The following is a 13,695-nucleotide window of genomic DNA, read 5'->3' as shown; positions in this document are numbered from 1 at the left end:
AAAATTTTGGCAAAGTGAGACACTGTCAGAAACAGAACATTTTCAGTACAAAATATTAATGGAAAAAATCACAACTCCAGCATTTTCAATAGTAAAGTTGCATTATGTTTGTCAGGAAAACTACAGTAGTCTCTTTTTCTGTCTCTATCCATTTTTTGAAGGCACATGAAAATGTCTTTCTAGATCAGATTATTTTCACTCTTTTTGTTTCCTTTCAGACAAAAAAATGTTCTCTCTGATGTTTTCATGTTTCTTCAGAGAACAACACTAATTGGCTTCCATTGCAAGAAAATAACTCTCTAGAAGAAAAAACACTGTCTGTTGTTCCTTTACATCAATTTTATGTTTCTTAGTTGCGTCAGCACACAGGATGACTGATTCTGTTTCTTGAGAAAGGGTATGGTTCCTGCCAAATTTTTATTTATTCATTACTACTGAAGGTAGATATGAAATAAATAGAGGGACTTAAAAAGATTTTAGTTAGGGACTGTACTCCTTTTTATTTGCTTTGCTCTGAAATAAATTGGGTTTATAATCTCTTTTTGTCTCCTTCAGGCTTAGTTTACTACACTAGTCACAAAAAGGGAACAGGAAGGAGACTGAATGGGCCCCACATGTAGACAACAGGAAAATGGAAGTTCAAGTGTCTTCATAGCAAGATACTTTTTTAAACCTTTGCCTTGAACACTTCAGTGCTGTTTGCAGAGCAAATGTCACCTAAAAACAGTAGTTGAGAAGGATAATAACCTACCATTTTGGTTGTGAAACCTCAAATTACTCTTAGAGGAGTTTGTCTTCCCATTTGTGATAGGGGCTTCATCTACCCTACAAAGTGCAGTGTTAAAATGCTGCTACAGACCCAGAGAGCTCCTGAGCTGTGTCAGCTCAGCCCAGACTCCGCCTAGACTGAGTAATTTTAAATAGGTACCAGAGGATACAATTTTGGCATTCCCAAGAACTAGAACTTTTTCTATAACCAGTTTACTAGTTGGATAGCAAGAGAATAATATTTTTTCTACATAGTTCTTGGTATATATTTTCTGTTTAAACCCCAGGTGGCCAAATAATGGTTTATGGGCTTGGATCCCCCAGGTCAGCTGTGGCTCTGTTTTAGGATTATAGCACCCAAAAGGCTGTAAGAGATTCCTTCAGCTATGCAGGGCTGTCACAGTGGTGTGGGGACAGCAAGTGCCAACTCTGTAGCACAGTCTGATCCTTCAGACTTGCATTACTTTAATTGTTTAGGACACACTGAAGTCAATGTGGGTGTATTTCTTACTTAACATTTTGTGGGTCTCTCTAGGCATTCTCAAAGCTCCATGTTTTAGAGCTGATTCTTATTCTCAGATTTTTGATACCACACTCCAAGGACTTTTGGAGAATATCTCTAAATTCAGGCACTCAAATAGTACCAGCCTTTCAGAAAAATGGGCAAAGAGTACTAGACTTTGGATGCTTTTCCAGATGCTATGGATGCTTTTGTGCCTCTCTGCATTCTGCATTAGTCAGCAAATAAATGGGACTCGACATGCAAGCAAGGAAAGGACCTGCTTTATCCATCCATCGGTTCAGGGTCAAAACTTCAGGTGTCATAAACTGGAGTGGTTCTGACAAATTCACCTGCCTTTTCACATTAGTGAATGTCTTTTGCTTTGCATGTGGTGAATATTTGGCCAAACTTCTGTAGAACTGCCAGCTCCAGAGGAACTCAAAGATTCCCCAGTTTCTTGCATTTCCAAGAGCACACCTGAAAGGAGGTGACAAAAGAGATCAAGGTACTTCTAAAATGCCCACATATCTACATCCCACACAAGCTGATGACTTATTTGGCCATGTACTGATGAATTATGAAATTTGGGTCCCATTTTATTTAGCAAACTGATACAGATGTGTCCTTGCAGCCGAGATTTGTCACCAGGCTTTTCTCCATGCAGGACCAACCTGTAATCAGCTCTGCTGGGACACAGGAATGTCAAGTCTGTCAAAATAAGGGAATTTCTAAACCACAAGATAGCACTGGTTCATTAAATGTCTGAGAATGATGAAGGAATTTTCAGCAAAGAAAGATGAAAAATTGCAGCCATGTCACTGACTATTCCAATCAGTCACCATTTGTGCTCTAGGGTAGACGTTCAGGGGAAGGACTTAATCCTGAACTAAACTGGTGTTCACTTCATACCCTACAGCACAAAATTAGATAAAACTTTTAATTTTATCCTAGGTATTATAACTGCCCCTATCCAATCCTTTTATCTCTGCTATGACATTTTCATATCTCATTTTTCTACCAGTAACCTCAGATTAACACAGATGATTTTTGTGTTCCAGGTGTAAGGCCATACAGAAGCCTTGTGACCAGCTGAATTATTAGACAGCACACCACAAAAAGCTTTTTCATCATCTCTCTAGAGGAAGAAATTTGCTTTATGACAAAGGTAATGATTAGATTTTATCTTCAATTCAGTAAAGTATCAGAAATACCATGAAGTGCATTTGTGGCTCTGCTATTCTTAACATTTTATGTAGGGTGAATAAAAGGACAAAGCTCCAAGCAAACCAGAGTTTTGTAATTACATACACACAAATTACCAACATCCTTGAGCATCAGAAGCATTAATGCAGTGAGAAGTTCTCAGCATAATTTCCTTTAAAAACAAAACCTGTATTGAACCTTTGTAATTTTGAGGACAATAGTGAAAATGAAGAGAGATGTAAATCAAATAAGTATCATATGGAACATCCTTGGGAAATCATCTTAATCACTTGGAATAAATCCTCAGGCACACACTGTATGCTGGGTGATTAAGATGGGCAGGAACAATTACTGTTGAAGAAGTGGATCAGAAAATTGTTGTTTCATAGGTCAGTCTGAAAAGACCAAAAAAGTAGCTGAAAAAAAGCACCCTGTTTTTGCTTGTTACAGAACAGAAAAATAGTATCACTTGCTTTAGTACAAAGTTTTGGCAAATTCAATTCAGCTTAAATGAACAACAGACTACATGAGAGGGAGTTAAATTGGAGGGAGTTAAAACAAAACCAAATAAGCAAACAAACAAAAACCCAAATACAAAACACAAGCCAAAAAACCCAGGCCAACTCTGTAATTGTTCCTGATACCACAGCATTTAACATCAAAGTATCTTCCTCAGGCTACTGAGAATAGCAGTATCAGCTGGATATTTTATAATGAGCCTAGACAAAGAAGAATAATTAATAGATACTAAAAGGCTAAATGACCTGCATAACTACAAGCAAAATAACCTTTTTATATTCTTTTTTCTCATCTGAATTGACTACTTTATTGAGGGGAAAATCATTGTTCCTGTTTGGGAAAAAATACATTATTTCTCCTGGTTTGCAGAAAGGTTTTGAACACAGTGTTGTAAATTCTTTAAAAGCCCAGTCAAGGCAGTGGAATATCTGGTGGAGAAAGCCATGTGATCTCAGTGATCTCCTTTGTGGTGTCCCTCATCCATCTTCCCCGGTGCTTCTGTTTCTGTGGAGCTCTGCCAAAGCGCACAAACTGGGTTTTTCTCTGTGCAAAGCACTGAGAGTTCCTTGGATAATTCATCTCTATATGCGTAGGGAAGGTCTAAATGATTCAAGAGGTTCAGTCTCACCAGACCTCTCAAGTCCTCTGACACCTTTGCAATATCCTGTTTTCTCTGTGTTCAGTTCCTGCCAGAAGATTTGATTGCTAGCAGAGCTTGCAAGGCTGATTTCTGCTTTGACAGAATATGTTGCCTTTGTTGTCAAGGAGTAGCTGAAGGGCTCAGGCTGCCCAAACTTGCCTGAGGAGCCTTGTGTGGCTGAGCAGACATCATATTATATGGAATATCCCTTTGGTCAGTTTGGATCAGCTGTCCTGGCTGTGTCCCCTCCCACCATGGGGGGAATGCTGGAGAGACAATGATGATGCTGATGCTGTGCCAGCCCTGCTCAGCAGTAGCTAAAGCACTGCTGTGTTATCAACACCTTTCCATCTACTGGTACAAAAGCACAGCTCCAAGGCTGCCTTGGGAAGATCAGCTCATCTCAGTCAGGCCCAATACCCCTGTGATGGGGAGCTGACAGCAAACAGACAAATTGGAAGCATGGAAAAAACCTGAGTGCAGAATTGGGCCAGGATGCCAAGGAAGAAAACTGCAAAAGAAGCACTATTTGCCAGAGAGAGATCCTCAGCAGGAGTAAATGAGAGAAGGGACTGTATTATCAGTGCTTAACAATAACCTGATGTATGGCATAGAACTAGCTTATTCAGAGTATTCAGTTTTTGAGACCATTTACATGACATTTCTACAGCCATACCTAAGCTGTTAAGAGGAGTAGAAATACATGTTCTACCTCACAGTGCTACATGAGCTGGATCTGTCAAGTGAACATTTATATTTTTTAACCTTTCTGCCTCCTTCTTTAATGTTCTCTCTGTTCACATAACTTTTTTTTTTTTCTGAATTGCAGGAACAGCAAGGTTATCAGCTGAGGTCACTACCCTAATATACAACGTGCTGCACAGGAGAAGAACATTGCTAGAAATCATCTCCTAGCCACACAAAGGTGAACAAAAGACAAAAAGCTTGGCCCTGCTCATAGTCTGGCAAGGTCACCACCAAAATCAAGTTCGACTGAACTCACTTTTACAAAGAAACTTGACACAATCAAAGGTCAGCCTCTGAGATCCCAGAAATCTCACTCCTGAGTATGCCCAAGCTCTATGCACAAGGTTGGAATGGGGAGTATTTTAGGTTCCCCACTGTCAGTGTCACTTTGTGTGATTTTTATTGCACACTGGTAATGTAGATCTTCACTTTATGTGTGAGTCAAGCTTTCCAGCCATTTTTTTATTTTACCAGGCTTCCTTAGGAGGAGGACACATTACCCTTGGAGCAAGAGAAAACATATACTGAAGTGAAAGCATGTCAAAGAAGCCTGTGGCTGAAGAGGGAGTGAGGAGGAGAAGGTGATAAATTGAGCTGGACAGCAGCTGGCCTTTGAGAAGGTAGAAAGTACATAATCTCTGGTATTTTCTTCATTTGCAATGCTGAATATTCTGTTGCATTAATCAGTGGCTACTTGAGCAGCAGTAGCAGCAGAAAAAAAATAGAATTAAAAAAAAATATCTAGACCACCACTGTGAAGAATTAATCCATCTTTGAAGCATAGTAATGAATTAATTTGCTGCAAAAAATATTAAATAATAGAAAAATGTTCCCTCATCTCTTTACCCCAGAAGGGTTCTAATATGTGAGTTCTCATTAGTATTAATTTTTGTCAAATAGAAGGGTTATGCACCTTTATTGGATAATGTTTAAATGTCAAAAATGTTTGCATTTCTGTCTTAAATTAGTGATTCTTTTTGCAGTCATCTAATCCATTCGTATGTAGTGCACAGATGTAGTTTGAAATTGAGGCTATAATAAAATGGGAAATTCCCAAATTCTAGGCTAACACAGTAATAGTCTCTCTCCAAGCCTTTGGATCATTCTCATTTCTCACTTGAGGAATTAGACATGGACACATGTTAATTAATATCTCTCTTCCCCATTCAAATGCTGGTATGGCAGAGGCTTTAAGGAGAAACTAGGAAGGGTCCACAGAGGGAAATGAGTTTAATCATTAGCATCTGCAGATGTAGCCATATATCCCTGACTGCTGAAAAATGCAGCCTCACATAGATTTGGGGTAGTTGCTTTCCCAGAGGTAATCTTGATACCTGGTTAAATTTCTAAAGGAAATTCAGTTCTGGTTCTGCCGTAAAATATTGGATTGAATGTGGAGGTGATTGCATAATATTCTACAGCCTGTGTTGAGAGGAGGTTAAACAAAATCAGAAGTGTCCCTCTGTCCTTAAAAAAATATGCCTTTCTCTCAGCATTTTTATCTGTCTGTTCAATGTCAGGTAGTGTTTTCATTTTTATAATTTATAATGTGGTAGCACACTAAGTTTGTGGAGGACTTGCTCCGTTTTAACCTCCAGGAAAGTAGACAGCAAGATCTCTGCTCCAGTGCTCTTCTATTCTACACCATTACTTGGAAAGAAAAGACAAAGCAATATCTGTATGACAGAGAAGAACAGGCAAAGGGAGAAAAAGTGGGAGGAAAAGAATCAGAGTCAAAAATTGAGTCAAGCAATTGAGTCAAAAACACTTCAGGAGCCAGGAAAATAATCAGATCAGTCAAAGGAGCTTTCAGGAAGGGGTTAAAGTGATAGAGCTTTTTGGTGGTAGATGACAAGAAAAGAATAAGATTAATCATCCGTTCATAATCTGAGTCAACCTAATGAGACTGGAGTGGATGACTTCTGAAACATCAGTCTTGACTGATTTCTCTGAACTAAAATCAGATGCCCTCTCTGGTGGGGCAGTGTGACAGCCATGAACATGCTACCACAGTTTATGACACTTGCAAAGGTGACACTTATCATGGAAGACCAGCACAAGGTACAGGCAAAAGTCTCTGCCAAGTGTTTTTCCATCCTTGGTGCTGCTAGAAGTGCCAAATGATGTTTCAGCAGATTTGCTTCAGTGTCTCTCACTCCTTTCCTCAAGAAAGACACTGTGTTGGAAATACTCCAGGCATACTCAGGGAAACTGATCAGAAAGGAAATCAGATTTTATCACCAGAGATCAGCTGTAGCTCAGGTTGAGTGTGCTGCTATTGTAAGTGGTTTGAGATTTATGCTGGGCAAGAGTGCAAACAGCCACTCCTTGCTATTTCAAATGACTGCTACCAGTTTTATTATTCCCAGGCAGGTAAGGAAAATGCTGTGAAAAATACCAACATTTCAAACATGGACTGCTCAGATAATGCATATTACTGCCTCAGAGTCCTCTTATTGTCTATCTTTCAAAAAGCTGGCAACAGGTCTTGGTAAGTAATATCATCTTGGTGAGTGTGAGAGCTGAGGGATCCCCAGAGGGCAGAGGAAGATTTGGTACCCAGCTCCAACACTGGCCCCTCTGGCTTTGCTATTTTCTTGCTCTCTGTCCAGCTCTTGGTGAATATAGGATAAAAATTATTTCATTCCTTAATGAGTGAATTGTGGCTGACTATAGCTGAATGACCCCTCTCCTGCCCTTTCCAGGCCCCTGTACAGGATGGGCAGCTAAGGACATGCAGTGACACCTCTTTACCTACATTTCCATTCGTTCAGTTTTAGGTTTCATCTCCTGCTGCAGAGCTTTGGTGGCAGACAGCATATGGTGCTGTAGCATCTCAGAACCCACCTGCTGTACTAGCTGCTTGGCACAACCACTGCTGCTACTCCTGTCAGACATAGTATTTTTGCCCTTTAAAATTGGATTGTTTTAAAAAATCTGACAGCCTGTCACCCAACAGCTGGTCTTTTCACAGGCGCCAGAAAATTAATCTCCAAAATGATACTTTCTTCCATCAAGGATTCTGTGGTAAACAACTGTTTGAAGCAAAAAGATCTGGAAGGGGAGAGGCTACAGCAGCAGCAGGGTGAGCGTGGCCATGGACAAGTGTTCTGTGCTGCCTCTGCTTTCCATCACTTCACACGTCACTGGTGACCAATGCAAAGCAAACTCATTAATCCTGCTGCTAGAAAATTAAAATCCCTGTGTTGAAATCGCATATTTACTCACATCTCAACTTGAAATAATCGCAGGGCACGACAGAACTACTGCTGATTACTTTGTCTGATCACATCCTTAATTAGTGTTACGCAAATTTAGTGAGTAATGTTGAGACTCCCGGACAAGGAAGCAGCAAACAGAATGAAGCACAGGGCCAGTCTCCAAGGGGCTTTAGCTCTGTGCAGAAACTCACTGACCCAGGGCAAGTCAGCCACACTGCAGGTGTGTTTAAATACACTGTGGATACTTATTTACTGAGCCACAAGAAGATAATTCTGTGTTATGCCCTGCTCTGAACCTTGATGAATGAGAAATCCTAGACAGAGTTATTTCAAACTCTGATAAATATTTATCTGTCAGAAAATAAAAATGAGAGACTTAGACCTTCATCTTCTAACTCATAAATGACTAATGAATTTTAATGTCCACAATTTCAAGTCTCTCAGAAGTAGTGGTTAACAGAAAGTCCCAATGATCTCTCTGCTGAAAAACCCAGCCTCCCCTGTAAAAGTGAAAAGTTTCTGCCTTTTAACTTCCAGCTCATTTTCTTTTCATGTTTATGACAAGTTTCCAGGCAGAGTGGCTTTGCCTGGAAAAGCCTATCCTGTGGATAAGGTGACCAGTCAGAGGAAGACAGAAACTCCTCCTTCTCTGTCACACAAGGGCCACCTTCAATTTTACATTTTCATGGTGATGCATGAATGCCTGTGCTTTGGACCAGCTTTATCACTGTCACAGAAGGTGTCATCATCACCTACAGGAGTGACTGCTTCCCTCAGCAATGTGATGACAAAGTGTCTCAGTGATTTCCTTTGAGAATGAACTTTGAATTTTGGAAAGCAAAATCCATTTATGCTCCCATGCGTACTCCCAGATTATGAGAGCATTGTTATGAGATCACCCATAAGAGTTAGGGAACAGATCATTAGAGTCATTCACTCGATATGGTTACGCCAAAGTTAATTCACTTTTCAGCCATGTAATAAGATCCCACAGGGTCATTACTTCTTTGCTACATCATCAAAAAGAATGAGATTCATTTTTCTCAGTTTATGTGGAAATAGACACTGCCTCTTATCATCCCCAGCTGAGTGAAATTGAAAACTGCAGCAGTTCCTTTCTTGAAGTTTTCCAAGGTGAAAAACTGTTATTTAAAATGTAAGATTTAATGCATTAATACCAGAGACTTGGATTGTCTCATCCTGGCAGTGGAACCTTTTATCACTAGCAGGATGCATAGACAGATTAACAGCTATGAAAATAAGATTTTTGTATGTTATTTCTGAAAAGAAAAAAAAAAGGTATTTGTCAGGTTCATCAGTAAAAGAAAAATAGGACAAAACATGTGCTAATACAAAAATTGATTGCTTTCATATGTAGTATAAATCAGAAAGCTTTGCTTATGTGCTTGACAAGCACTGTCTTAAAACATGAAGCAAGGCACAGAGACTGTAAGTTGCTGGAAGGATCCATAACTTTAGGAAGGGCACACGTTGGGCTCTTCATAATGATGCCTGTGCAGGCAAATGTTCCTTCACCCAGGGTAACACTCGCTATTCCAGCAGCCATCCTATCACATAATAGGTGGGGTTTTAATTTTTAGATTCTTTCCAGTAATATGCACTGCTCATCTCTCTGAAGATGCCTAAATTACATTAGACCAGCTACTGCCTGCTGATTTTTTAACCAGTATGGATCAGCTGATTCATTGGAAATAGAGGAACTATAAACTACTGACTTTTTCAGTTAAGAAAAATGTCTGTTAGAATTTTTTTTATATTACAGCATCTCTTTTTATACTATTTCACACTGTGCAGGCCTGTGTTCAGGAGCCCACAATTCATCCCAGCAGTGTATAGAGTCTGACACCAGTGTTTACACCCCAAGCATTGTCAGGACAGAGAGAGATGACAATAGTGTAGAAAACATAGAAAACCTTTCAGTCTACATAATCAGACATGAATGGGGAAAGGGATAAAGACAACTGGAAATACACAGAAAATATGTTTTGTTCAGCAAAGTCATAGCAAGCATGAGGACAAAGTCTTGATTTCTTGGTTTTTATTTATACTAAGTGTTGTAAGGTCCAAATATAGAGATGCTGCTGACAAAGAGGTGTCCACTGAAGGAGAATGTTATTTATAACTGAGGAAGTCAGAATTTCCTGAACAAAGAAACGTGGTTTCACAGCAACCTAGGGGGACTGCTTGTTTCTGTGCAGGATGGTCTTTGCAGGGACTCCATACAGACCTCATTGCCCCCCTGCCCACACAGGAAACTCAGTTCCTGGTCTGGACAGGTGCTGTGGGTCTTGCATCCACCTACCCAGTTGATGTAGTGCCAGCAGATGCTCAGGAGGCTGTTGAAAGTGTGTCCTGGTGGCTTTTCACAGTGCTGTTGTACAACCCATGGAGGGACCGAAAGTACACAGCTCCTGAGACACTTCTCTGAGCCAGAAACAGATTTATGGAGCCTCCTTCTTATCCCCTAATTCTGAAGAAAAGGTGCTAAAGGTTGACTTGCTGTGACAGAAATCCAGGGAACAGCAGCAGACAGGCAGTCCCCTTGGGAAGGAGCCATCACATTTCCAAGCCCTGCCTGTCTCCACGCAGCGCTTCCCGCACTGACGGCATTCCAGCACCCCATAAGGGCTCCTCTGTGAGCAGCAAGGAGCCCCTATGCAAATTCCACTCTTGTAGGCATCTCTGTGAGAGAGTCACTGTGCAGGAGATGGCACGTCAGGAGATCTGGCTTTGAATGGCAAGTGTCTCCCCTGTGGTAAATTAGCGAAGTCACGCTGAATTTCAGTAGGGTTGCATCAGTTTGCGCTGGTTAAGGAGCTGATTGCTTCAGCTGACTTAACCTATCTTAGGCAATAGCTGAGCATAAAAATCACTCCTTGCATGTCAGCTTAATTAGAAGTGACTAATTTAATGAATGAAATGCAATTGATGTTCATTATGCCATGTAAAGATCTTATTTCAACAAGCCAGATAGATTTTTGTTTCTCTTGTAACTGTAGCAGCCTGGTTGCATTTGATCAACATAATAAAAAGTACAGCTGCAGACTGTAGGGTCAGACTATGTACTGAAGGTATGTAACTTGCAGGCCTTCACTGGGAACATGAATTGCCTACTTAGAAGCACTCAGTGCATCAGGCATGGACATTCTGAACCCTAAATTAGCTTTGATTCTATTCTAATGGAAACTAGAGTAAAGGAAGGATGAGCTCTTTTCAAGACAAAGAAATTTCATTGACATAAAAATAGTAAAACCAGAAAATATCAGATCTTGTTGTCTCCCAGTATCCTACCTCAATTCAATGGATTCAGGAGCACTTCTATCAGGACTGAAAAATTAAATTACAATAAGGTGTGGAACTCCTTATTTTCAGATGCAAAGACAAATAAATTTAGGCAAAATGAAAATCATAAACCACCTCCAAAGACCAGATCACACAATGAAGTAGTTGACTATATTAATGAATAATGTGCCTGAGCAGAACACAGTATAAAATGAATATGTAACAAGGTTATAAATATTAAATAATAAAGTCAACATAAGTTATATCTTTTGAACTAAGATGAAAAAGAAAATACTTAAACATGCATACAAATATAAATAATGTGGAAAATAAGGTTCCTCAAGCTGTATATACTATGACAGCTCAGATTCAGATAGCTCAAGTGACACTTTAATTGTATTAATTTTCAACAGTATGAAGATGTCTCCCAGCATTTAAAGACAGCTGCCTTACTGAACTTTAGTAGTGTTCTTGTTCCCACCTCCATCTCTCTAATGCTCATATTAGATATGCTCAATTTAGTCTCTCTTGATATATTACAAAGAATTTATTGTTAATATGCATAAGAAGAACTTTTAATTTTTTTATGGCACCTAATAATAATCTCCAATATCATAGTTCTCCCTGTAGAGTAAAACAAAACCCTCAGATCTTGAGAGCTGTATCAGGATTTTCAATATTCTTGTTCTCACAACAATTTGAGGCATTTTGGTCCTTATAGTTTTCTCAAAGTAGAATCAGAACCAGAATAGCCTCCAAAAAACACTGCCAACAGCTGCAATTCAATCATAACCATAATATTTGTTAAATAACATATTTACACTTAGTTGGCAACACTAGCAAAGTAGGCAGCTATCCACAGTGCAAAAAAACAAATTTGGTGGTAAGGAAGCTTCTTATCTCTGCATGAGCATGACATCCATTAAATTGACTTATCAATCTACTTTCCCCTGGAGATAACAGCAGAATGTGAACAGACTACAGCAGAATCAGTTTTGTCCTTTGGGGTGTGCAGACTCTTGTTATTAAAAATTATGCTGGCACGCTGAGGAAAGGACTGTGGATAGGGCACCATTCCACTGCTTGAGTCAAACCTGTTAAAGGATGTTATGAACAAAAGAGGAATCCGCTAGAACATGTACAGTCTTGTCTTAGATGGAGCCATAACTGTATTACTTGTGTTCTGATAGTCATTTTATATCTTTATTTCTCACCTAAGAGCACATACTTAATGCTACAGCTATAGCTCACTGTGTGGCAGGAATCCCATCAGAATCAAAATCTCAGTACCAGTCACCTGCTTCATTTATTTCTTGCTGTGAGCCTAATGAGAAAACAGCCAGAGATATCCTGAGAAGCTGAGAGGAGAAATATCACTTTTCCAGAGGTGCCAAGGAATTCCAGCTGTTCTGAACATGGGAGACAGAAAGAGCAGCTGAAATATCAAGAAATTTCATTGTGAAAGGAATAACTATCTCATTCGTAGTGTGATGGATTTAGATTGTACATGTCAGAGCCAGAGGAAGGGAAAAAATGGGAATTGGGCAAAAAACTTACCCAGAGACTGAGAAATTAAAGTTTATCTAATGGCTTCAACAGAAATTCCACTGCACCGGGGTTATTTACACCTTCCCTTGTGAGCAAAGATCTCTCAGAATGCCCAACCAAAGCACATCCCCAAGATTATTTTACTAACTCCTACATGTGCAGCAGAATTGGTATTTCAGAGAATAAAAGTGCTACAGATGATCATTTTGGGAGGAATATGTGATACAGAATATAATGGTTATGTAGGAAGATGGATGTTAAGATAATGGCAAGTTTTCAGTGAGGCAAGAGAGTGAGGCAGCACGTCTCACAGAAAAGTGGATGCCTATTCCCTTTTCTGACTATTTATTTGGTCTGCAAATCAGAAGAAACCATTGTGGTTTTCTTGAAAGGAAGAATTCCCTTTTAGGAAAGGGAGTGAAATCCTGCTGTTTCAATGAGGATCAATTTGGGCAAGCTTGGGGCCATATTCCTGAACTTCAGGTCATCCCATTGGCTTTTCTGGAGTCCATGTTCCATCAGGTTTTTGTTGTTGTTTTTTTTTTTTTTTCTTTTGAAGTTTCAGTTCTGTTTCTTTTCTGTATGGTTGCTTCCCTGTCTTTCCTGATTTTAGAGATTTCAAAGGGAATAATTTGGGAAAGTTTTGGTCCTTTTTTTCTGTACCATATTTCATCTCAGTACAATAGTTATAGCCACTCTATTTCAAATTTCCTGGATTTTCCAGTTTAATTTTGGATTGACCATATCACCTTTCTGGAGTCTTGTTGAATAATGTGACAACTCAAATCAGGACTTTCAGTTCTTCAGAAGAACATTAACTGTAAGAACTCTCTGACTAGACAGCATGTTGAAGTTCGGGGATGACATTATATTTTTAATGAGCAAATAGCACAGCAAATACAAAAAGTAATTTCACTGTATTTGCCAGAAAAGTGTCTTACAATGAAAAGACTAAGGATGGCTGTTCAGCTGAAGAAAAACAGAAGTTTGAGCATGGGAATCCTCATGGAAACAACAGTCATCCTGGCATTGCTCCCAGGAAAAACAAACTAAGTGGAAACTGATCAGGTGTCTAAAATAAAAAAAAAATTATTATTCTTTGCTGTTACAAGCCTGGTGGGTGTTCAAATTCCTGTATTGCTCCTTCCCTACCTGCAGCTTCATCTCAGCTAATATAAAATATTGCCTTTTCCTGTTGTGCCCTGATCTTATGACTCTGTAACAACAGGCACTGAGCCAGGCTG

General features: G+C 39.5%; 1 long non-coding RNA gene across 1 annotated transcript; it reads left to right on the top strand.

Moving 5' to 3' along the window:
- The first annotated feature begins 2,328 nt into the window (after nt 1-2,328).
- Nucleotides 2,329-5,119, top strand: LOC113460857 (uncharacterized). The gene is made up of 3 exons (XR_003382699.2): nt 2,329-2,435; nt 4,462-4,664; nt 4,854-5,119. It is a non-coding gene; the product is annotated as an uncharacterized LOC113460857 (long non-coding RNA).
- The last annotated feature ends 8,576 nt before the right edge of the window (nt 5,120-13,695 follow it).

The sequence above is a fragment of the Zonotrichia albicollis genome, chromosome 7 (assembly GCF_047830755.1).
Source record: "Zonotrichia albicollis isolate bZonAlb1 chromosome 7, bZonAlb1.hap1, whole genome shotgun sequence".
Lineage (NCBI taxonomy): Eukaryota > Metazoa > Chordata > Aves > Passeriformes > Passerellidae > Zonotrichia > Zonotrichia albicollis.
Note: the sequence above shows the minus strand (reverse complement) of the source record. Positions and strands in the feature narration are given on the sequence as shown.